Genomic DNA, 26,117 nt, shown 5'->3' with positions numbered 1-26,117 from the left:
TGGGAGTTCTGGGTGTTGTAGGCTTATTCCCCAGACTTTGAGATTACAGTTGCCAAGCATTTTAGGGTGATTAGTGGGAAACCCAGGCGCTTATTCCCAATGCCCAGATTCAATACTTCCGATCTATTTCACCTCCTGCGTAGTCAAATGCTCATGCCCACCTGACTTGTGCAGGATGTCAGATTTACATTTCCTCAGGAAATGCCCTTGTTTTGAAGCCAGAATTGTCATTTTATTGCATTCGGAGGGAAATCTGTTAGGCCCTTTCCCTCTTTGCATTCTTGGTGTTAAAATAGGTTATGATAAAACTAGCTCAAAGATATAATAGCACAAATCCATAAACCCTCTGTCTATGTTCACAGTGCAGAGTCTGTGTGGGAAGACAAGGAAGGCATTCCTTGGGCACCTAGCCGGGCTGCACCAGATCAGCCCTGGTCTCCTTGGGGGCCTCCTTCCTTCTGGCAGGGGCCCAATTACCCCCAGTACCCCTGGGCCCTGGGTTGGACGTATCCCTGTCCCAAATCTGGTCCCAGGGCAAGCAGGGCACCCCCCCCCCCCCAGTGTGATCATTATCCTGCCACGGCCGACACAGAGTTGGACCAGCAGGATGTGGACTGGGGGGAAGAGTCATTGGGATTGGTGGTGGAGAGGGAGAAGCCTACGGTTTCGTATGGCATCATCGCCATCCCTCTGGGCTCTCACCTCGCCATGTCGGTCAAGGAGAAGATATGGCGGGGTGACTTTGTGGACATGTTCAGTCTCCTTCACATTGAGCCTGAGCCTACCCCCAAAGTGGGAGACCCTGTGCGTGACGAGGAAACCGTCAGGCAGAGGAAGATAGACAAGAATTGGACCAATTGGCCGAATGGGTTCATTGTCTATGCTGGGGTCACTGTCCAGTTGCACCCCAAAAAGGTGGGGAAACTGTTCAAATACCTGGACATTATTCATCGTGCTTTGCGTGATCATGCTGGTGCGGCTTGGATGGCTTATGACCGTCAATTTCGCATCAGAGCCGTGCAGGACCCATCTTTGGACTGGACTATACCCCAGTGGGAACTCTGGGTGCAATTAGTCCTGCCGGCTAGGGCAACGTTGGGGGATAGGGTGGATAGCGGGCATTTGATTGCTCGTTCCAGACCCGAGCAGCCTGCGTCACCTGAGGGTGCGCAGTGGGTTCAATCCCCTCACGCTTGCTTCCAACTTAATGCCACTGGCAAATGCAACAGGCCAGGATGTTCGTTTTCCCATGGCTGCCCCATGTGTGGGGCTGGGCATCCCGTGGCAAAATGTCCACGGATCAGTGGACCACAGCAAGGTTTCCGCCCCTTCCGTGGTAAAAAGCCGGGTGGTGGACCCTCAACTGGTGTTGGCAAAGGGCCCGACGCCAATTGAGATTCCCTCCTTGGTTTACTGGCTGCAATTTTATACAGATCGTTCTGCAGCCAGAGTATTTGAGGGTTTTCAGCTTGGTTTCGAGATCCTAGCCCCGCCTCCAGTTAGCCCCACGTTCACTTGCAACCTCCGGTCAGTGACTGACATGGAGGAGGTGGTGCGAGGTAAAAATAGCCAAGGAGTTAGAAGCGGGTAGAGTAGCTGGACCGTTTGCGGTTCCTCCACGGAGGAATTGCAGGTATCCCCCCTGGGTGTGGTGCCTAAAAAAGCCCAGGGCCAATTTAGACTGATTCACCACCTGTCCTTTCCAAAGGGTTCCTCCATAAATGACGGGATACCGACCCACCGGTGTTCAGTCAGATACACTTCTTTAGACAAGGTGGTTGCCTGCCTCAAGAAGTGTGGCCCTGGGGCCTTGATGGCCAAGGCAGATATTCAGTCTGCCTTTTGATCGCTTCTAGTGCACCCCCAGGATTTCTGCCAGACAATAGGGCATTGCCAATGGGGTGTTCAATTTCCTGTTCGGAATTTGAGGCGTCCAGTACATTTTGGAATGACTGTGCGTTTCAGAACCGTGTTACGATCCACTGCCCACTACTTTTTATGGGACCATCTGGGTCTGGCGTCTGTGCTCGGCTCCTGGGTGACTTTACAGTGCTGTGTGAGCAGCTGGAGGTCCCCCTGGCACACGAGAAGACAGAGGGCCTTGGCAAGCTCACCTTTTAGGTATCGATTTGGACTCGGTTACACAGACCAACCGCCTGCCAGAGGACAAATTAGATAAGCTGATAGGGATGTTGACTAGCGCCCTAGGGTCCCGGGTTATGAATCTGGTTTGAGTCTTTGTCAAACAGTGTCTTGCTGTCACCACTGTTTTATCAGCCAGACATGAGCCGGGGCTTGAAGATAGCATGGCCGACGCTCTCTCTCGATTTCAGGGGGAACGCTTTTGGCTGCTGGCCTTGCGGCCAGGCTGTGTCCAGATCCCAGGCCCCCACGGCTGCTTTGGTTAGGTCACGGTTTGCCCCCCCTGACAGAGTCCTTCAGTGGGGGGACTGTGTGTCACGGTCTGGGAGTTTATCCATAATATACCAGTTAGGGAGTGGGCAGTGGATTCAGTTGTAACAGGCTCCGAGCCGGTGTCTTTGTCCAGTATCTGTCAGGGAACAGTGCTGCTTAATGGCTCCTGCAGGAGTGGGCCCACTATTCCGCCATGAGGATCGCCCCACCCCTTCCCCTTTACCAGTTTCGGGCCATTTATTAAACGAGCGCAGTCTCAATTAGGCCTGCGGCCTGAATTGTTTGGGCTGCATTCATTTGGATTGGGGCAGTATCCATTTAGGATTGGGGCAGCATTCATTTAGGATTGGGGCAGCATCCATTGCGGCCAGCATTGGTTTTTTCCCCCCAGGGCATCAGGCGCATCGGTAGATGGCGCTCTGGTGCCTTTAAATCCTAAGTGCGGAAAGGTGCCGCCAGGGCTCTGTGTGCAACGCCAGCAGGCACAATGTGTGCACTGCCAGGTTGGCACGATGTGTCAGAGCCATGTAGGCCCTGTTGGCAGCGCTCAGTGAGCGTGTGCCACGCCAGTGTTGGCGAGATGTGTCAGAGCCGAGTAGGCTCTGTTGGCAGCGCTCAGCGGGCGTGTGCCGCGCCAGTGTTGGCGAGATGTGTCAGAGCCGGGTAGGCTCTGTTGGCAGCGCTCAGAGGGCGTGTGCCGCGCCAGTGTTGGCGAGATGTGTCAGAGCCGAGTAGGCTCTGTTGGCAGCGCTCGGAGGGCGCGTGCCGCGCCAGTGTTGGCGAGATGTGTCAGAGCCGCGTAGGCTCTGTTGGCAGCGCTTGGAGGGCGTTTGCCGCGCCAGTGTCGGCGCAGGGGGTAGGTGGGGTCCTGTAAGTTAGCTAAGGTGGACCAGGTCACTGTCCGTGACTGGCCATGGGAGTGAGTATTAGAGCGGAGGAAGGATTCCTCCTTTCTCTTGGCCTGTCCAGTGAGCTTATCTCTCAATGTGCTTCTTTTTCCCACAGGTCCGCGAAGGAGCTGCCCCGCCAGGGTCTTGATCTGCGGACACTCCATAGTTTTTTGGGTCTGGAAGCATGCCATGTCATCCAGTTTCAGCTCTCAGCTGGCGCTGGGTGATGTTGCACACATTGATTGGTTGGCCAAGAGGGGTATGTGTTGGGGCCAATTTTGCCCAGCCATTTTGGAGTACATTGCTGGTAACCCCCTGCCGCAGGTAATCATGGTGCACTTGGGCGAAAACGACTTGGGTCAGAGGACGTCCATGTCCTTGAGGCTCCAGGCCCGCAAGGATTTTGACTCATTAGTCCGTCAGTTTCCCGGGATTACTATCCTGTGGTCTGACATGCTGCCTAGGAAAATTTGGCACTGGGCGAGTTGTGTAAAAAGAATTGAGGTAGCACGAAAAAGGGTCAACGCTTACCTGGGCAGGGTCGTCACGGAGCTTGGTGGAGCGGCTATCCATCATCCCAACATTGCTTTTGAGGAGCCTGCTCTTTACCGTGGTGATGGGGTTCACCTTTCTCCTATGGGTTATGGGCGCTTTCTTTCAGAGTTGCAACAAGGCTTGGCCCTCTTTTTGGGTGTAGGGAAGGCCAAGCGCGAGGCTGACCTTCCCTTGTGGCGGTAGAAGTGCGGGGTGGGTAGACAGAAGACCTTCTCCGGCGTCCAATCTAAGCCAGCAAGGGCAGGGGTGAGCCAGAACCGCTCTTTGGATGCTTGTCCGGCTCGAGGAGGCAGGCTGGCTAGCCCCTGGTCTGAACTTTGGGGCCTTGCAGGGGTGACCTGAAGGCAGAGTAGTTTGGCTGGCTTACCCTCTTTGGGCGACAGTGAAAGGCGGGCTTAATAACAATTGAGCTGCGCCTGGAGTTGGGTGGACGCCCCATGAGACTGGGGGACGTAGACGGCTAGGCCGTTTCCCCCATTTAGAACCCCGCACTTAGTTTGGGTATTGTTTCCTATTTTGCCTTGTTGCGCTTGTTGTAAGTTAATAAAGTGGCCCATTTAATCCCATACCTGTTGTCGGCTGTATTTATTGGGGAATGCATGGTAAACACAACTCTCTTAACAGCCTGTTTTAATAATATGCACAGAGCCTTCAATGTACACATGGCACTCCACTATACATTAGTTAGGGCTTTCCTGATGATTTCATTGTTTAGGGCATATTGCTTCTACATCAATAGATCTGTCTCTGACACTGAAGTCCACTTGCTTGGGGGATCTGCTTATGCAAGGAACCACATATACTGCTTTGTATCAAACCCAGAGTATAAAACAAACAACAAAGTAAACATTTTATTGAAATACATGCTCTTATTCCATCCAGTTTTTTTTAAACAGCATGTTCATGTTAACTGTGACAAAATTTGTGATGATAATTTGTGAAAAATTCTGCAGCTGTATGCAACTATTTAGATTGTGAGTCTATAGATCTTCTACATTTACAGCATTTAGCATATTTAAAGACCTTTCAGATGTTAAGGATGATAGTTAGGACATATTTTTATTATTGTTTGTTGTGTTATATTGCAGTGCGTATTATGTGTCTTTCGGGAAACATTGTTATTATAATATCCTGACAGGAAGAAATTGCAAGGGCCATAAGCTATCATAGAATTTAGGTGCAAAGAAACTCTAGTGGCACTTGAACAAGACTTCGATGTTCATAGTTATGCTCTGGATTGTGTCCAACATCTTTGTTGGATTACTTGTTTATAAAACTACTGTGCAAACAGTTATAAGTCCCAGTTAAACAATGCTTAGATACAGTAATACGGTTCTCCTCCTTCTCCTCTTCACCATCATCTTTTAATAGTACATAAAATTGTTTTCATTTTTATCTATGCTAATGACAATCTGGTGCCCTGATATACTATAAATATCCATTTGCTAAGCATGGAATAAAGTCAGTAAAGACAATCTAAGCATTAAAAAAAAAATCTCAGGTAATTTGGCATCTCTGAAATGATTATGTACTTCTATTAAATGTTCATCTTTTATTTCTTTATCTGGTATGTTAAATCTTGAGAAGGACAAGCTTGTTTTGACGAAAGGGACTAGCGATAAACAACTAAATCTAAACAATGACCTAGATTCTTCTTCTTAAATTAACGTGCAGTTAATAATACCATAACACTAGAGACTAAGGAAATAATTGGTAGGTAGAAATACAAACCTAAAGGCTATTTAAGCAACATTTAAACTGTGTCTCAATCAACTGTCTAAGGGATGAGGGACAAAGGTAACCTAGATTCAGTCCTCCTGCACTACTAATGACCAGTGCTGTAACACTTATAATGCCACACAAGGTAGCAAATCTGCTCTACACATAGACTGAACAGGGATCATGGCACACTTTAACCCAGGTGCTGAAGGTTGAATTTTTCATCTACACCAGGGGTCTCCAAACCCCAGTCCAGGGGCCAGATGCGGCCCATAGCAAACCTCTATCAAGCCTGAGACAAGCCTCTGATCCTTTTCAAGCCTCTAGCCCACTCAACTGAATGTGACCAGAGCTGTGCTCCAGTTGCGTCTGGAGGATGTTTAGAGGCCGGGGAGGTCATGTGCCTCCCCTCAGAATGCCTTCTAAAGGCCTAAAAAAAATCTTCCTGGTTTTACTGAAAAACCAGAAGTGACATTTTTGGGCCTTTGAGTCCCTAGGCTTTCTGAAGCTTTCTAATGTATTTATTTAAATTATATATATATATATATATATATATATATATATATATATATATATATATATATATATATATATAAAATTTATTTATTTATTTATTTATTTATTTATTTTTCTGGCCCTCGGTGTGGCCCTCTGGCCTAAAAGTTTAGAGACCCCTGATCTACACAATACCATTTGGTATATACAAGATGCAATCTAGCAGTGGTTCCCATTTGCAGACATCTTGTTACTCTAACTATCTTCAAAGGGGCATAAAACAAATCAATATTATATCAATAGCGAACCACTGTGCAATTATGAAACAAACTTGGAAAGAGTTCAAGGTATTGCATAGCACATAACAATCAATATATTTAAAGTTACTAGACACCTTATTGAGTAAAGCATAAAAAGTTTAAAGAAACCAAATCTACTACTATTTAACATTTTTCCATCAATACTGTTCTTGACTGCTTGATAAATTCGTAGTTACGATTTTCACTAAAGAGAGTGAAAATATTTCACTAAAGAACTCCAGGGTTATCCTTAGTCACTGAAACATATTTTTAGCTTACAGTGCAGAAAAGCTTATGGCATTAGAAATAACATACTTATCAAATGATCTGCTCACATTTGGGCTTCTCATTTCAGTAGTATCTAAGTCAATAGTAATCTATACAGGTGTTTCTTTTTTTTTTAAGGAATGTATATGTAACAATGACATCAGACAGATGGTCAATACCTTCCACTCTACACCTAATCACATACATAGTTAATGAGTTACACCTTTCAGACATCATTATAGTCACAAAATCAATAGGCTTAACTGTACATAATTCTGCTTTGATTGAGGCCACTCTGCAACACACAGAATCTCAAAGTAAAGCTAACCTCATACTGTGACCCTGAGACCATCCCACCTCATATCAAAAAACACTATCATTTCTTAGGGTTGTTACCATACAATTTATGCATGCATTTATGTGACTTTTGCAGTTAAGGAATAATTTGAATTGGTCACCTTTTCCAGTTGCTGCAGAGCTATGACAGGAGATAATGGACCTCTTAAAACCTTCCAATCTATGCAACTACTGCAGACAGTGTCGACTTCATGGGTTGGCCAGGTTGGGCACTGGCTGGGGGCCCACCTAGATGGGCCAGTCTCTGAACCCTCAATACTAGTGGCAGTAGTAGCTCCCAGCATGTTATGAGAGGGCAGGTGGGAGGCTTACTTCAGATCCCAAGAATCTGGTGCTGGTACAAATTAAAGTTACACATTTATGTTTTGTACTGAATAAGCCATTCGTAGCCTCTGCTGAGACCAGCTAGAAGTATGGTTATCAGTTCTATTGAAAAAGTGAGATAAACATAGATAAGTCATAGTGACGTGTCATACATTTTAATACCTGGTACTTTCAGATTTATTAATGCTGACACATAGAATGTACTCAAAAGTAAAAAGAAGCAAACATTCATGCAGTCTAGTTCACATGATAACCCTTATGGACGCTCTCATTAACAGACTCATTCATTAGTATTCTGCAAAGCATGAGAACTCAAATTCTTTCTCTGTCATTCTTCTGTATCTTGAAATGCAGGGCAAGTGTTACAGTTTAACAAAGCCTTGTCAAGGATACTTACATTTCATATCTTAACAGCTCAGAGGTTCCAGACTGATCTAATTCTCTTTCTTTGTGAGCATCCAGGTCAGAAGACATGTTTAAAATGATTATGACTGAAGTTCTACATTTCTCAGTAAGGAACAGACTGCTACATTTGTAGGCCAGGAGAATGGTAACAGGGTCTTGAACCACTGACCTAATTGTATAACAAATGTTTCAGTAGTGATCTAATTTTTGATGTAGCTGCCATGTTCTGTCTCACTCTCACACACAAATAGCTCAGGCAGGATATAACTTTTTTTAATTGTGTATAGTCCTGTCCTCAACAGCTTGAAAGCACCATAGTAAATGGCCACATACTACAAGAAAAGCTTACTGAAACAGCCATGGGGAGATGCAGGCTATTGCCAGGATAGAATGTCACAGCAAATATGTGTTGGGGTCCAGTAAATGTGTTGCAGAGGCACACCTTGGTTTCCTTTTTTGTTTTAGTGGGTACTTTGTGAAAACATGTCAGTGGTGCTACTTGATGTACATACTGTTTATAGCAGAACAGTAATTATAACTACCATTTGGACAATTTTTTAAAATCCATGGTTCTAGTAGAAGCAAAAAAAGAGAGAGAAAAAATATTCTAGCTGGGGTGGTAGTATGGGATCCCAGCTGCGGCAGCATGCACCAGGATACTATCCTCATTTTTTATGTCTGACATGCCCCCTTCCTATCCTTGGATGAACACAAGCAAAATAGCTGACATGGGTTCAAGGAGACCCATAGGTAACCAGGTAGCCTTCAGAGAGATGTATAACATGTTTAACTTAACTCTCACTGGTTGTCTGGTCACATATCCCCCCCCCCCCCAAAGCATGCAGTGCACATTCCTTTTGGTGTGGCTGCATACTATGGACTGGCAGGCAATAGGATTGGGCCAGGTGTGAAACAGTATCAAGTCCCACATATATCAAGAGGACAATGGATCAGTTTATACGTTCTTTCAGATGATGAAGCAGTAATGCAAACACTTCTTCTTCCATCAATGCAATGTGATATCATTACTTGGGAGGTGGGTCTCCCATACAGAGTGTCTGCTATTGTTATCTCCCCCATATTTTTGAGAGAAGACTCCTATCACTGATACACAATCAGATGTTCATATGGAGCACACACCTAACAAGGGATGTAACCTCTGTAAATCCCCTCCACTCTTCCGCCATGCAAAGCTTGTTGCTAGCTTAGGTATGTATGAACTGGGTATCAGGAACAGTGAACATTCTCTAGATTTAAGCCCATTTATGAATACAGGAAATCTACTGATGGGCAGCCCAATCCTGAGCTGCCTGGAGCGCGGGGCTGTAGTAGCAATGAAAATGGCTGCCACTGCATCCAGTACACCTAGGCAGCCACTGCCGCCTCCTCCTTGGGAGAAGGGGAGTTTTGTCCCCTTCCCTGGGTAATGTGAGTAGCCCCACAATGGGCTACTCAATTCTATGCCGACACTTGGGCCAGACACAGCCCAACATGGAGGCTCAGAATCCAGTGGTTCCTCTCTCCCTCCCGCAAGCCTCCACCCTCTCTTTGCCCTCCCCTCCACCTGCCCCCACCTCAAAACACCTCCTCCCCACCTCCCCCCATGCCCCACTGAGCAGTTGAGCTTGGGTGCTTCACTAGTGCTAGCTCAGCACCGGCACTCCACAGGTGAGACAGTGCATGCCGGCGGTAAGCCAGCATACACTCTTTAGGATTGGGTCCTCAATCTGTTGGCATTAGAACTGTTTCTTATGCCCACTGAATATATCCTATATGCTTCCAAACAAGAAGACAAATACCGCATATAAAAAGATTACAAGTTCTTGAATATATTTGAACAATCTCTTATTTGGCACTACCGGGGCAGTACAAAAAATATTGAGTTCATCTCCAAAAGAGATCCTTTTGTTATCAAATATTGTCAGAACTTGAAGAGAGTAGAAAGCTCATTAGGGCTTCCAATTAGCCCCAAATAACCCTCTTTCTCCAGTTTTTTTAATTGACAGACAGGTGACAAAGTCTAATCTCAGGTCATTTTCAGGTCGCTGTAAGTATAGCCCTTCTACTAAAGTAGGGATGGGGGGGAGAGGGTGGCTACACCTTGGACTCTGCATCTTTATCACTGGTTCTGCCCTGATACCAGACTCCCCACCAACACCACCACTTTTAAGTTTGGCAGTCTTGTGATATCATGCCTCAGAAACCACAGGTTTCCAGATGCTCCTAACCCAGCAGCCCTAAAACTGACAGATAACAGTGTGGCAATTTTGATTACTGATTCAAGTCCGCTGGAAATAAATGTATGGCGATAATATTAAAAAATAAAACAAAACACCAGATTGTTTAAAAATATATGCTGGCAAGTAGAGCAGTAGACTGATATTTGAACAAATGTATAAACAAAACAAAACAAAGCATTTTAACACACACACACACACACACACACACACACACTGTGAGGCTAGTTCTTGGAATTAAATACCTGCTTTGATGAATGGAGAATAATGAGGCAGTTGACAAGGCTGAAGATAGATTTCCAATTCCTAACCCGAAACAGGTAATTTCGTCTAGGGCAAACCATCTGTGACATCAAAAGCTTACTGACCGATGAGAGGCCAAACATCTTTGCAAATAAAAGCTTTTCAAAAAATACTGAGGCACTGATGAGTAATACAGCAAATATCAGCAGTGCAGAAGAACAGCCAAAGTCTATGACTACCCAGGTGACCAAATGAATAAACTGTACACTGTATGTGCACGAAATATGATGGGATGCTATTTCGAATTAAAGCTCATTAATTCTTATTCATGAAAATAAGCTCAGAGAGTCATTGTACCTTCACTCCTGGTTTGATGCCATCAGTCCATGACCAAGAAACCAGAAAATCTGATGAATTCCCCATCAGATAGCCTCCTAGTACAGCACATGAAAATTACACACAAAAATAAGCAGTTATTTGGGTTGTAAAAATACACATTCACTCTTTTGATTTGCTCATGGGATCTGAGACAAAACTGATGAAATTTTTGACAGGGTCCTGTGAGAACATGAAAAAGCAGGAAAACATGGGTCAAATGGTTGGGCATGCTGGATGCAGCGGTGTAGCTAGCGAGGGGCGGTCCACTGTAGGTACCAGCCGGGGGGGGGTGACACCAAAATCACTAAAATCACAGTGGATAAGAATAATACCATCATGCTATATACTGTTGGATGTGAAATATCTCCATTCTACCAAATGTTATGGCTGAAAAACCAGAAAACAAAAAATGCTTGGAGTCCTATGGAAAGTGAAACTGAGCTATATCACACATTTACTTGTGAGTAGGCAAGCTTGACTTTGTCCATTGGAAAGGGCAGGCTGAGAGGAATCTAACGACACCAGAATGGTCCTGATCCGATGAACATAGCCCTCCCAAAACACCCAAGAAGGAAGTCCCTCCCTCCAAGATGACAAATGTACTGAGTCCTATGGAAAGTGAAACTAAGCATTTACTCATGAGGAAGCAAATGTGCCTTGGCTCATGGTCAGGTCAGGCAAAGAGGAATGCGAGGCCACCAGAATGGTCCCAACCTGATGGAACTGGAGCTCAACTAATGCTCCAGAAGGCACCCTCCTCCCATAAAAAAACAAACAAACAGAGGCTTGAGAGGGTAAGGTGAATTTTTTCTATTTTAGACTTGTAAAGCTAGGTGAGTCCTGATAGTAATATGCTTGAAATATAACAACTTAAATTGAACTGGACACTGGGTAGGGCTGAAAAACTCACTGAATTTTTGTGTGTGCAAGGGTGTTGCAGGCAGACTACAGAAAAAGGCTACTGATGGATCAGGGCTAGCTTTCCCTTATTTAATTATTTGTTTTTCTTTAATTTAATTATTTATAATTATTTATTTTAATTTGCTTGACGATGTGACTTCCATCTATGACATCACTTGAAAAATTAATTATGTCGTATGGGGTGGCAAAAATTTATGGATCCTAGATGTCAAATGACCTAGCTATGCCACTAGCTAGATTGATGAACTCTGATTTAACTTGTATAGCAATTGCCATTTGTTAGTGTTATATATTTTTAAAATGTAGCCAAGCCTTTAAAAAAAGCAACTCCCTAGTACTTTCAGAAATTACATTTATAGAGAACAGGAGCAATGAACAGTTGTTGGTAAGAATGAAATGATTTCTTTTTCTCTTAGGGAAGAAACCAACCAAGCAAACTAATAAAATAGATACAGAGTTAAAATAGATTTGATACAAAGCCGTTCCAAGAGAGATATGGAAGAATAACCTCACTATTTAATAATTTATTTGGCTATGGATATAAACAAACTCCCTGAACTCTACAGCTGTCTCAGTTCTAGAGTTAATCACACACTAACAAACCTCTTTCTCCAACGAACATTCAAACACTCTGGTGCAGTGTTTCTCAAACTGTGGGTCGGGACCCACCATTTGAATTGCGAGTCAATTTCAGGTGGGTCCCCATTCATTTCAATATTTTATTTTTAATATATTAGACTTGATGCTACCACGGTATGTGACTGTATTTGGGGAAATGTTACAGACCTGTAACATTTAACAAGCTTTAAACAAGCCACTATGTATAGTCTTTTAACCATGATAGTAAATGGGATTTACTCCTGGGTAAGTGTGGGTAGGATTGCAGCATTTTGTTAAAAATGTTCCTGCTTGATGATATCACTTCCAGTCATGACATCGCTTCTGGTGGATCCTGACAGATTCTCACTCTTAAAAATAAGCATGTGTGAGAACCACTGCTCTGGTGTCTTCAATAAAAACTGAATACATGTTCTCAGGGCTGTTTCAAGAGCTCCTGATGCTTGAGGCAGCACAATAAATGCTATAAATATATATATAATAAATATATAATAAATATATATGCACAATATATATAGGCAATATATATAGGTAATAAAAGCACAATAAATTATAAATAAATAAATGATGACGGGCCAATATCTGCTCCTCTGACTCTCCAATATGCTAGCTCAGCACTCCCGTCCACATTCTTCTCTGTCAGTTCAGTTTTATGTCACTACACTGTTCAAATGCTTTGCCTTTTTTAGCATATCATGCCTTAGGACCCTTGGATCTGGCAAGATGGGAGGAATAAGCTATGTTTTTATCCCCGTGTTTCCAGTCTCCAGATGTTTATAATTCATTGATGCTTGCCTAAACCAGATTGTAAGCTGAAGGTTAGGACATATCCAGTTTTTAACAAATAAGAAATACTATACTACACATTTTGTAAACAATTGCTCTGCTGAAAAAATAAATTTCATTATTTTTATTAACCAGACGTTCTCAAACCGTACTATCCTCCAGAATATGTGGAATTAAATTATTTTAGGGTACAATGCTAACCAGGTCTACTCAAAAGTAAGTCCTATTTTGTTCAATGGGGCTTACTCTCAGGAAAGTGTGGTTAGGATTGCAGCCTTAATCTTCCAAAACAGACTGCTGTGAATGTTAACTTTTTTAAAACTTGAGACAATACATTTTATTACAAAACAGAGTGATAAACAGTAACAATATACTTATGTACAAAAATACCTTGTATTTTCATTTTTATATCATTACTGTTAGTATTTGAAAATGAAAATACAAGATGCTTTTTTACATAAATATATTGGTATTGTCCCTTTCCCCTGAGAAATGCCCAAGGCCCTGCAATGGGGATTCTCATGTCTGCACCGGCTATTTTGCCAACACAGACAAGAGAACCTCTGGGTTGTGCTTTTCAGCCCAAGGAGGATAGGACCCCCTTCCACCCTGGCCCTTCCCCCACTGTGCCCTCCCCCCACCCCAGTATGCCACCCTCACACTGAAAGGCTGCACCGCTGCCTGGCAGTCCCACTTACCTCCAGGCATCCGCAAAGTGTCCTCCACCCTGCACTAAGCCCAGCGCAAACTGCTGCTAACCAGGCATCAGCGCCTCCTACTCTGAGAGTGCTGAAAACATGCTTTATGAAACATGTATGACACCCAGTGCTGGAGCTTAGCGCTGGCGCTATGGTCATTTAGAATTAGGCCTTACATTACCACAGAGTTCATGCTACTATCAAGTAGTCTTTAAATCAGGACTCTTCCTCCTATCTACTAGTCCTAGTGCAGCAGTTTATTGTCTGTTGAGGTACTCTGATGCATGAGCAGAGGCTCCTGTGCAAGTAGGAGTTTGCTGTTTCATTTGAATCATAGGCTTGACTTCATAAAAAAACAACACCCTCACTACATGCACATGCTTGTCTGTAAGAATGAAGTCAATGGGAAGACCTTGCTATGGTTGTGGCCCCATTTCCCCCTGGAGACCCTAGATACAGTTGGCCCAGACTGTGGATGCAATCCTTTCCTGAGAGTAAGAACCATTGAACAAAATAGAACTTACTTCTGAGTAGACCTGGTTAGGCTAGTGCCCTCAGTGACCAGCACAGTGACTCTTCATAGAATCTTTAGCTTAAACCTCAAACAATCCAAAATATTCACCTGCTGAACTTCAGCTGTCAATTGTAGTTTCAGAAAGAAATGGCAAGATGGAAGATGTTCCCTATCAGTAGCTATCTGGCATACATTTAGAGAGAAACAATGGAATGATCCAATTTATTCTACACATACACTGTAATATTTTATATTGTTTCAGTGCCACAGTAAGATGAAAGAATAAATTTAGCAGAGTTGCTGTGAATATGAGCAAACAGTGGATGTGCCAAAATGATGAATGCCCCTGCAATTCCAGTAACACACTTTAATTTGCAGAAAACTACAGATGCACAAAAGAAATGCCCACAGGATTAGTCTAAAAGGGGACTGAACAGCATGACTCAGGCAAGCTTCTTAATGTTTTGTAATGGAATGCTTTTTTAATATCAGTCATGATTCTTCAATGTTTTCCTTCTGCTTTGTAAAATCTGAGTGATTTTACACTTTTGCATTTTTCACACTGGGTGAAATCATCAATGTGTTATATTTTATCATCTAAATTTGAACAGTCACATGTGCATTACTAACAGAAGTTTTTAAGACCTTGTGTTTTTTACCCTATTTATTTCTAGAAATGCAACACAGAAACACACAGCAAGAAGAGAGAGCAATATAATTAAAACTTAGAAAAAGTGTACATCTGTATTAATATGAAAAATAGTGATAAGACAAGCAAAAAACAGTTTTTTAATTTTGTAAGAATTTTATTTTTGTAAGAAGAGATACTATGGCTGCAATACTATCCACACTTACCTAGGAGTAAGCCCCATTGACTATAATGGAACTTGCTTCTGAGTAAACATGCATAGTATTAGGCTCTAAGGTGCTCAAATTTTGGGATCGATTGTGTAGGATTCAATTAAATCCACAAGCCTCAACCCCTTTGGCAGCCCTACGTTTCAACACACTCTCCACAGCCTTTTAAAAACAGTGGATCAGGGGGTGACACAAAAGAAGTTTCAGCCACGTCTGTTTCCCATTGATTCAAGCATTCATTATATAAACAACTTAACTAAACCAATCACAGATCTGCAAATAAGTTCCCTTTAATATCTCATCTGTGAAAATATTTATTTCAAGAAATGATAATCTAGCACCATTTCAGTACACTGGCTCCAAGTTACGGATAACTGCATCAGCGTTTTTGTAGCAGTGCAGACAACCTTTGTGGTGCTTTTGCATAGGTACAATATCTCATAACACTATCTTTCAGATAATGATAACAAGAGACCTGCATCCTGGTGCCCTCCCTTGCATTCTGACATAGCCCATGTCTAAAATCAGGAGGTTGCAGATACACATCATGGCTTGTAACCCATAATGGATTGTTGCACTACTGCAATCAGCTGTTTAGCTGTTAGTGCAATCAGCTAGAGCAGTGGTTCTCACACATTTAGCACTGGGACACACTTTTTAGAATAAGAATCAGTTCAGGACCCACCAGCAGTGATGTCATGACCGGAAGTGACATCATCAAGCAGGAAAATTTTTAACAATCCTAGGCTGTAATCCTACCCACTTACCTAGGAGTAAGTCTCATTGTCTATCATTGTTAAAAGAATATACATAGTAGCTTGTTAAAAGTACAGGTCTGTAACATTTTTCCAAATGAGGTCACATACCAAGGCAGCATCAAGTCTAATATATGAAAAATAAAATATTGACATGAATGGGGACCCACCTGAAATTGGCTTGCGACCTACCTAGTGGGTCCTGACCCACAGTTTGAGAAACACTGAGCTAGAGGCTGCATTCAGGTGACAGTGGCCTGCAGAACCTCTGCAATCCTCTGCTGCTGGTGGTTTCGAGGAGGATTGTGGGCAGTTGAGGAGGGGAGCATGCTTGGCTGGGGGCAGAAGGATTCTGGCAGCACCCACACATACCAAGATTCCAACCCCCCCCCTTTCTTGGCCCAAATTTGCTTCTCAGGAGTTTCCTCAAGCTTATGCCAGCAAAGATCTGGCACAGTTCCAAAGAGACTCGTTGGAGAACAGGCAGCCTACAGGGAAGGAAGTAAAAAAAGTCTGCAAAGGCCAGCCCCCTGATCAGGGAGCTCTCAAACTGTTCTCCCAGACATGCAGAGCACTTTCCACTTCCCCTCAGCTGCCACCTGAAGCAACTGTTTCAGGTTGCCTTATGGGTGGGCTAGCTCTCATCAAACCCAGACATTTGAAAAGTGATTTAAAGACCTTTTTCCCAATACAGGCTGAGTATCCTTTATCCAGACTGCTTGGGATGGGAAGATGTCTGGATTTGGAATTTGTCTAGATTTCTGAATAATGACATAAATATAATGAGAAATGCTTCCTCCTTCTCTTTTACACTGTTATCCATACAAGTGCCTGCTGGCCACTTGGACATTTTTCAACAATGTCTGCACAGAGCAGAGAACAGAACTTACAGCCTGTACCTGCACTGTATGTGAGAATGCACACAAGACCTTCTAGTGTTCACACTAGAGAAAACACTACATAAGTGCTCCTTGTATTCACACTGCTTTCACACTTCCTCAGTACACTCTTCACAGATGCTCCTCTTTCTGTAGTCCACAATGTGCTGCCTTCTTGCCTCCACACATCACCACTTTCTGCAATTTGGAAAATAAAAAATCTTGGACAAAAATGTCTGGATTTCTGAATAATCCAGATTTTGGATGTCTGGATCAACCTGTATCTTGTAACAATTTGGCATAACCACCAAGTGAGGTCTGCTTTAGAAGCCTTTCTCAAAGTGTCTTTTGCCTTCTGAAGTGAGACAGGTTTTGGAAAAACGAAACGAAACAATCTTTTCAATGGTGCCACCAAAATTGTGCAACTCCTCATCTTCCTTTGAAATTCCTCCTATAAAATTCTACTTTTTCTAACATTTCTTTAAAAATATATTCTTGTTCCACTAGTTTCTCAAGCTTGTGTGTATCATCACAAAGTACTTCTACATGACTAGGGGCACAATCCTAACCCCTTATGTCAGTGCTTTCCAGCACTGGAATAGCGGTGCCAATGGGACATGTGCTGCATCCTGCAGTTGGTTGTCACTCACGGAGGCCTCCTCAAAGTAAGGGAATGTTTGTTCCCTTATCTCAGAGCTGCATTGCCTTTCTGTCAGTGCTGGAAAAGCACTGAAAAGTGCTGGAAAGCACTGACATAAGGGGTTAGCACTGCGCCCTAGGTAAGACAATGCCAAGAATAAAGGAATTTTTAAAATGGATATGACCATCCCATTGTTTTGCTTACCCTGCTGGGGAAGAAAAAAAAAAACACAACCCAATTCCTTCCTAATATTTTTCTACCTATCTACATATAGGAAAAATTTCCAGATGATTTTCTAATTAAAGCCTGGTGACAATGGAATACAATTGAAAAACATACAGTGATAATATATACTGATATTATAGCAAGTAGTCAGAATCTGAAAAGGAATTAATTTATTCTTTATACATTTTCTGTTGTTTCCTAGGTAACCAAGGATCAAACTAGACATGACAGAAGCTGTCACATTTGTTGCTCATATGTCTGTTCCTTTCATGTTTAAAGTACGGTGGAGGGTAGATGTCTAATGTTTACAAGAAATGCTTCATAAGTTTTAGAGAGGATTAAACTCTCAATATTTCCTCACACTGCTCCATTACTTATTTATTTAAAAGATTTCTATCTTGCCTTTCCAGATCTCAAGGCGGCTAACAAATTTACATTCAATAAAGCAATAAAAACCACAATACAATACATAATAAAACACAAGAAATAAATACAATTCCAAAGCACCAGTGCATACCCCATAAATCACCATAGCAGAATAGAGCAGAATGCAAATTCATAACAAGAAGAGGAAGTGAAGCTGGCAATTGTTTCCTAATGTTGATCTGGCACACAGCAAAGCCGGGCTGAACAAGTAGGGGGGTGGTGAAGGTCTATGGAAGTGGCATGTGGGTGTAGGACTGATCTGCTATCTGCTATCTGCAGCAGATCTGCTACTGATCTGCTATCAAACTCACCCTGCTGCCTTACATGCTGGTTAACCATCTGAAGCCAGTACCAAATCTCATGAGTGGGCTTCCTCTGCCTGAATCAAAGACTTGTGGAAGGAATTAAACTTCCTTCACCAGGGCAAGTAAGGTGAGGCAGACTGTCTTGGTAGTGGCTGGGTACAGATGGTACTCTGTACCCAGTGGCCACCTCCACAGTTGCCTTATGTATCTTCCATTGTCCTTCCTCCTCCACTCTCTGCCAGTGTCTTGAATAAGTGTGGCAAAGTGCATGGAACGAAGAAGCTGGGAGAAACACTGCTTCCGTTTCTGCTTCTCCCAGCATCCTTTTTACTTCTCCTGGTTCTACCACGCTGGCTGTGTCAAGAGGAGGAAGCAAGTAAGATGGCAGGTGGGGAGAGGAAGCAGTGGCGGTGATCCCTGATGGGGATGGGGACTGTCACCACATCATCATCATCATCACCAACACCACCATCATCTTAGTCTTCTCTCCCCTCCTCCTTCTCACAAATGGGGGAGAAGGTGGCAGTGGCAGGTGGGTTAAAAAAAGCCATTGGTGATGTTGTTTCCTCCTCCGCCTCTTCTTCACTTATGGAGGAGGAGACAAGTGGGCCAAGACAAGTGGGACAAGGCAGCTGCTATCACTGCCATCACTAGTGCTTGTGGGTCTACTAATTTGTAAAAAAATTAAAAGAAAATGGAGATTCTAATCATGGACCTCCTTTTCGCATCTAGTTTGTTCCTGCAAAAAAAGACTGGGAAGACTTAACTAATTTTTAACACAGAGATTCTAAAACTATGCCTGTATATCCGTAGATACACACATGTAGCTGTACTCTAGACTAGTCATAAAAATTTGTATGAGTTCTAACCAAGAGATGTCCTTTAAAGATGAATGAAGTTGTCAGTAATATGATGGAGGGTTCTGAAGGGAAACTGAAGGGCTGCTGAAGGAGACAGTTGACCCTGCCCTCCTTTCTACGCCTCATTTGACTTCACTTTGCAGAGTACTGTATGCTGAGCTGGGGGCTACATTGGCTAAGAGCACTATAAAAACTGAATTTCCCTCCTTTTCAGGGCTTCCTCAGGAATTCTGAATTACGGCCTTCTGATGACACTCATTATTTTGACAAAGCAAAGCCCATGGGGTGCGCCACAATGTGTTTCAGTATTTTACCATAATACTGGATAGCACGAGCAGTTAGGTAACCAGCAGGGATTGAGCCCAGAAGTTAATATTCACGTGATTTCCTCTTTGTCAGTCGGAGTTATACAGGGTGGTGTGGTGTGCTCCTAAGAGTAGCTGAAGGTCCAATCCTATCCAATTTTCCAGTGCTGGTGCCAATGGGGCATGCACTGTTTCCTGCGGTGGGGAGGCAGTCACGGAAGCCTCCTCAAGGTAAGGGAATGTTCTGTTATCTTTGGGTTGCATTGCGGTTGCACCAGTGTTGGCAAGTTAGGTAGGATTAGTCAGTTAATATTGTAGCTAGTTAGATCCTCACAGCCAAATAAAAGATGTATGGACCAACTAGAAGAATGACATATATTAGAACTATAGGGGACAAAATGGGGAAAATATCTTAGCTTCTGGGTGGCAAGCTAGAAACTTTACAGGTTCACAAACTTCATATTTAAATAATGTTTTGTCCTATACTCTGTTCAATACAATTTTATAGGCATTAAAAATGCACTTTATCAATAGTGCATTTGAGAATTAAAGAAATAAAATCAACCAAATAATCATCATGATCATATCAACACATTATGAAGAAAGTAGCTGTGGTCCAACTTTCACCATTTACATAGACATGTATTTATTGTTTGCAACCTTCAGTCTCGAAAGACTATGGTATCGCGCTCTGAATGGTGGTTCTGGAACAGAGTCTAGTGTGGCTGAAAAGGCCGATTCGGGAGTGACAATCCCTTCCACACTGGGAGCAAGTGCAGTCTGTCCCTGGTCTGTCTCCCTGGCTATGGGCCTTCCTTCTTTGCCTCTTAGCCTCAGACTGTTGGCCAAGTGCCTCATCAAACTGGGGAAGGCCATGCTGCACAGCCTGCCTCCAAGCAGGCTGCTTAGAGGCCAGGGTTTCCCACCTGTTGAGGTCCACTCCTAAGGCCTTCAGATCCCACTTGCAGATGTCCTTGTATCGCAGCTGTGGTCTACCTGTAAGGCGCTTTCCTTGCACGAGCTCTCCATAGAGGAGATCCTTTGGGATCTAGCCATCATCCATTCTCACAACATGACTGAGCCAACGCAGGCATCTCTGTTTCAGCAGTGAATACATGCTAGGGATTCCAGCACGTTCCAGGACTGTGTTGTTTGGAACTTTGTCCTGCCAGGTGATGCCGAGGATGCGTCGGAGGCAGCGCATGTGGAAAGCGCTCAGTTTCCTCTCCTGTTGTGAGTGAAGAGTCCATGACTCGCTGCAGTACAGAAGTGTACTCAGGACGCAAGCTCTGTAGACCTGGATCTTGGTATGTTCCGTCAGCTTCTTGTTGGACCAGACTCTCTTTGTGAGTCTGGAAAACATGGTAGCTTCTTTACCGATGTGTTCGTTTAGCTCAGTATCGAGAGAAAGAGTGTCGGAGGTCGTTGAGCCAAGGTACACAAAGTCATGGACAACCTCCAGTTCATGCGCAGAGATTGTAATGCAGGGAGGTGAGTCCACATCCTGAACCATGACCTGTGTTTTCTTCAGGCTGATCGTCAGTCCAAAATCTTGGCAGGCCTTGCTAAAACGATCCATGAGCTGCTGGAGATCTTTGGCAGAATGGGTAGTGACAGCTGCATCATCAGCAAAGAGGACGTCACGCAGACATTTCAGCTGGACTTTGGACTTTGCTCTCAGTCTGGAGAGGTTGAAGAGCTTTCCATCTCACCTGATGCAGAGATAGATGCCTTCTGTTGCAGTTCCAAAGGCATGCTTCAGTAGAACAGCGAAGAAAATCCCAAACAAGGTTGGTGCAAGAACACAGCCCTGCTTCACGCTGATGTAGAGCCATCAAAGACAACAGTGCCCTTCATGTCCTTGTGGAAAGATCTGATGATGCTGAGGAGCCTGGGTGGACATCCGATCTTGGGGAGAATCTTGAAGAGGCTGTCTCTGCTGACCAGGTCGAAAGCCTTCGTGAGATCTATGAAGGCTATAAAGAGTGGCTGTCGTTGTTCCCTGCATTTTTCCTGCAGTTGTCTAAGGGAGAATACCATATCAGTGGTGGACCTGTTGGCTCGGAATCCACACTGCGATTCTGGATAGACGCTCTCTGCAAGCATCAGGGCAGCGGAGGCTTTACTCCAGGCAAGGGAACAAATATTCCTTACGTGCAGTAGAGTTCCAAGTCTGTCCCCAACCCCAGGATGAAGTTCCTGGTTGGTTATATGGCTGGTTATATGGCTGCATTTGCAGTGGGGAAAATAATATACACTATGGAGCATTATAGCAAAGGATTAATTTGAAGACGGGTTCCTGCTGAAATATTCTGAATTTCAGAATGAGTGTTGATTCTGAGTTTCATAATTAAATGTAGTAGGTGACACTACATTAACTATCATTTTGAATGGGTGGTCAGAAACAAGACACATTTATGGTCTAGCATGAAGTGGATGGACCTTGTGTGAAATATTTAGTGGCTATTTCCCCTCACTGTGTGTCATATTAATGTATGTGGCACAACACGGCAACAACGTGGCAGAGTTTCCTCTACTGGTCCAATTCTATAGGGCAGTGGTTTTCAGAATGGGGTGTTGCAACACCCCAGCCTGAAAGCCCTGGCAGTTTTCCCTTAAGGGGCAGGGAGAGGGGGAAGGCGGTGACGTGACGCCCAGCATTGCACCTCTGATCGGGGCACAGGGGCACGCTGTCACTCACTGGCGCCTGCAGGAGTCTCCCAGAGGTTAGGGAAGCCTGGCGCCAGCCTCAGCAGGGCTCCCCATGCAGTGCAGACCCCTCCAGAAGGCGATTGCGACCACTTCCGGTTTTGCGATCAAGAAAAGAAGCGCAATGCTGGGCATCGTGTCTCTGCCTTCCCCCTGTCCCTGCTGCCTGCAGCAAACACTTAGTGGCTCTCAAACTCTCCCTGAGAATTTGAGAGCCACTCTTCCTGAGAGTTTGAGAGCCACTGCTATAGGGGCCTTATGGTGGCAGATCTCATACTCTACCACCATAAGGTCAGGTTTCTGATGAGAAAGCTGCCCCACCATCGGGCACATTCGGGGCTAGAGGCTCCCGTAAATGACACCAGCAATCACACGCCCTACTGAAGTAGATAGGTTTGTGGTGGGTGCTGTTTCAGGAAGAGAGCAGGCTGGGCAGGGGATAGTTCGGGGGAGGATCTTTGGGGCAGGGGCTCACACCAAGATCCTATCCCCATTTCCTTGACCTGAAGTGCCCCAAGTCTCCTCAGATATACACCAGCAAAACAGCTAGTGTAGGTCTCAAGTCCCATTGGAGGCCAGGCAGCCTACAGAGAGGTAAGTAAGAAAAAGCCATCTGGTTGCCACTCTAGCAGCAGTGCTGTGTGCTATGGGCTGCAGAGGGATAGGACTGAACTGTAGTGCTGGTGGCGGCCGCTGCCTATTACAGTGTGTAGAGTTGGCTTATGCTTTGTTGCCAGTAAAACCAAATTATACCATTTCATACACTTTTTTCACATGTTTTCCCCATCCTGAATTTTAATGTTGTCCGTCTCTAAACCATTCATCAAACTACTGGAGAGAATGACAACACATTATCAAGCACTTTCATAGCATTCCCCCCCTCCCCCATGTTTTAGACAGAGAATGATTTTTGGTTTTAGCAAATCAACTCTGCACATGCCCGATCATGTCTGATCTCGGAAGCTAAGCAAGGTCAGGCCTGGTTAGTACTTGGATGGGAGACCGCCTGGGAATGCCGGGTGCTGTAGGCTTATACCATAGTCTTTCGAGACTGAAGGTTGCCAACCATTTGTGTTTTCAGTTTTGCTCATGAATACCATGCAATTTTATTTTATTTTAAATGTACCATGCTGTTAAAATAATATCCACTAAGGCACAATTCAGTGGGAAGTTCTTCTGTGGAAGCCTCATTGAATTTCCAGTGATCTTGTGTGGTTCTCAATCCTTGTAATAGGTCTCATACAGGAGAACTTACTGTTGGATTGTGTCCTATAAATGCAGGTTTTATACACTGCTGTTGTTTCATTTTATATCCCATATTCCATTAGGCTTGGTTTTGCATTAGGGAAATCAGCAGTTTCAGAAAATAGGGTCTCTGGCAGGATATGGATGACAGGTTTTTCCCCCTCTGCATCTACTTTAGTATTATAAATCACTGCAGTGCCAAGGAAATCAACAGTGTAATACCAGATTTTAAACACAAAGGAGGAGAGGAATTGAAAGGATCTCTGAAGAAACTAGTGCAACAGCTAGCCAGCTTTAGGGATATATTCATTCTGCTTATTACTGCGCTCATTTAAGAAAATGGCATTCAAGCGTGTTCATTATTATTCAAAGGCCATCTCAGAGTGCAATTCAAGGATACACTCAGCATTTGCAGGAACCTATATAACTTTCCAGTTTGGTGGTAGAACAGGCAAGTTAACAGATTTCTCAATTAAAATACACCACGTACAAACTTATGTGTGGTACTTAGGTTAGCAACATTTTTCTGATCTGAAAGAAATAATTCTATTACATGATTGATGCAACGGATAATAAAATATCTGATCTTGGAACTCTATAAGTGGTGTATGGAATCTGTAAGTATTTTCATGTCATTATGATATATTTGTTTGCCACATTATGCCAAAAATCTCAAACACTTTCATAATCAGCTTTGAACCCCATTCCTTAATAAAATAATAATAATTTAAAAATCCCTGTTTTTAAATTGTTATATTGGCCAATTTCCAAATCTAGGACTCAGGGAACTACTTTCCACCCCAGGGAAGTGTTGTTGCCTTCAAAAAGAAGCTGTGGGGAAAAAAATAAAACAATTTCACTTGCCTTGATGTTCACACATTGTGCTTACTTTAGAGGTTTGTTCTGAAATTTTTTCAGTGGGTTACATTATCAGTTGAAAACCACATGTCTCACCATAAAGCATGCATTCTGTCTTGAAATATTTTCAAGAGCTGCCCACCTGCTGAGGATAATTTAAGAAAGGAAGATTTTTAAAAGGGAAACAAACATCCTGGGTTTTTCTTACTTCACACTGTTCCAGCTTAATCAAAGACTGTTAAGTACTCCCTTGGGCAACGTAACCCATATGTCCTATATTTTCTAAAAATTGTCTTTGGTTTACAAATTGACTGTATAAACCTCTCCAGCACAGATATGTATGCATGTATGTACTGCAGTGGTTCCCAAACTTTTTAGCACCAGGACCCACTTTTTAAAATTACACTCTACTGGGGCCCACCTAGCTTTATGAGCCCTAAAAGGCTACTGCTGCCTGATTTACGAATGCCAAGAGGTATGGCTATAATGGTGATTGGGCAGCAGTGCCATACCCAAGTAGCAACTAGTATTAACCCTTGATGCACATAGCCTAACTTGTCCTGTCAATTTTGCGACCCACCAAAAATTGGGTCCTGACCCACAGTTTGGGAAGGAGCCACTGCTTTACAGTCGTTCCAGGGAACTCAGAAAGCCGGAGACCAAGATTTATGTTTTGTTTCCAATTTATGTTAGGAAGTTAGGAACTTCCAGGCCTGACAAAAGATTGAAATTGGGTTCACATATGATCTATGGCATGCCAATTACTAGAGAAAATGTGACATTTTAATTTGGGAGCATGAAAATAACCTCATACCACAGGTTAGCATTCCAGTCACGAGAGGAGTCTCTCCAGCCAGACTGCCTATTGCTGAAATTTTCTTCTGCAAACTGGGTAAAGGTGCTTGCAAAGTCTTTTTGTAATATTTCAGAAACTTTTCATGACCCATCAAAAATCGGCTCATGACCCACTGGTGGATCCCAACCCACAGTTTGGGAAACACTGATGTAGTGGTTAATGGAACTTCAGTGGAGAATATACATCAGCTTTGGTTGTTCTCCACAACCAAACGAAGGTATGGAGAAAGTGAACATGCTGCTACCTTAAAAAGAGCATTTTATTCATTGCTCAGTAAATGAACATGGTCTCCAAATATAAACTGGAGATTATGAATTGATCAGAGGGATTTTGGACGACTCGTTGTTAAAGAAATACCTTATCTTTTCACCTCGGTTTAGAAGCATCCAAGAAAAATTACATTGAACATCCTCTAAAAAAAATTACATACTAAAAACAAACAAATGAAAATCAATAGAAAAATTCAATCAGACAAGACTCCGTCGGGCCCCTATCATAAATGCCCTGCTTTCCAACACAGGCAGTTCAGCATGCATATTGCCCTGTGAGGTTTTAACTTGTTCAGGAGGCTTTTGGGTACTGCCCTTCTCTGATCACCTGACAATCAAAAACAGGTGAAAAGCATGGGTCGAAGAAGATGCTTGCCACATTTGCCAAAGGAAATGAGATGCACAAACCATTTTAAATTGAATGATGTGGCTGTAAATTGAAGGGTTGGCTATTTACCTCTGGATGGAACTAATGCACAGAAGGTTAATGCAACTATGCTTGCCTGGCACCAGGTCCGTCCTAAACCCATTCAGGCAATGCCCTGCCACTGTAAGCCTACTTAGAAGTAAGCCCCATTCCGTTCAGTGGGGCTCACTCCTAATTAAGAGTGTTTGCAGTTTAATCTATGAATGCCTACTCAAAAGCAAGCATCATTGAGTTTAACGGAACTAACTCCCAAGTAAAAGCATTCTATTGCAGCCCATGTTATTAGATGGAAAGTTTAGCATTAGGACAGGTTAGTCAACTTGGGGCAGTCAACTCTGAATTAAGTGTGGATGTACTTAATATTCCAAAGTAATCCCACT

At 43.5% G+C, this 26,117-nt stretch overlaps 1 protein-coding gene and 1 pseudogene across 1 annotated transcript in view; one reads left to right on the top strand and one right to left on the bottom strand.

Moving 5' to 3' along the window:
• Window positions 1-26,117, bottom strand: part of DOK6 (docking protein 6) — a 272,774-nt gene that overhangs the window by 28,726 nt on the left and 217,931 nt on the right. The gene's annotated exons all lie outside the window — the stretch shown is intronic.
• On the top strand, window positions 22,995-23,113 carry LOC136649981 (5S ribosomal RNA; annotated as a pseudogene).

The sequence above is a fragment of the Tiliqua scincoides genome, chromosome 4 (assembly GCF_035046505.1).
Source record: "Tiliqua scincoides isolate rTilSci1 chromosome 4, rTilSci1.hap2, whole genome shotgun sequence".
NCBI lineage: Eukaryota > Metazoa > Chordata > Lepidosauria > Squamata > Scincidae > Tiliqua > Tiliqua scincoides.
The sequence above is the reverse complement of the archived record's forward strand: the minus strand, read 5'-3'. Positions and strand labels throughout refer to the sequence as shown.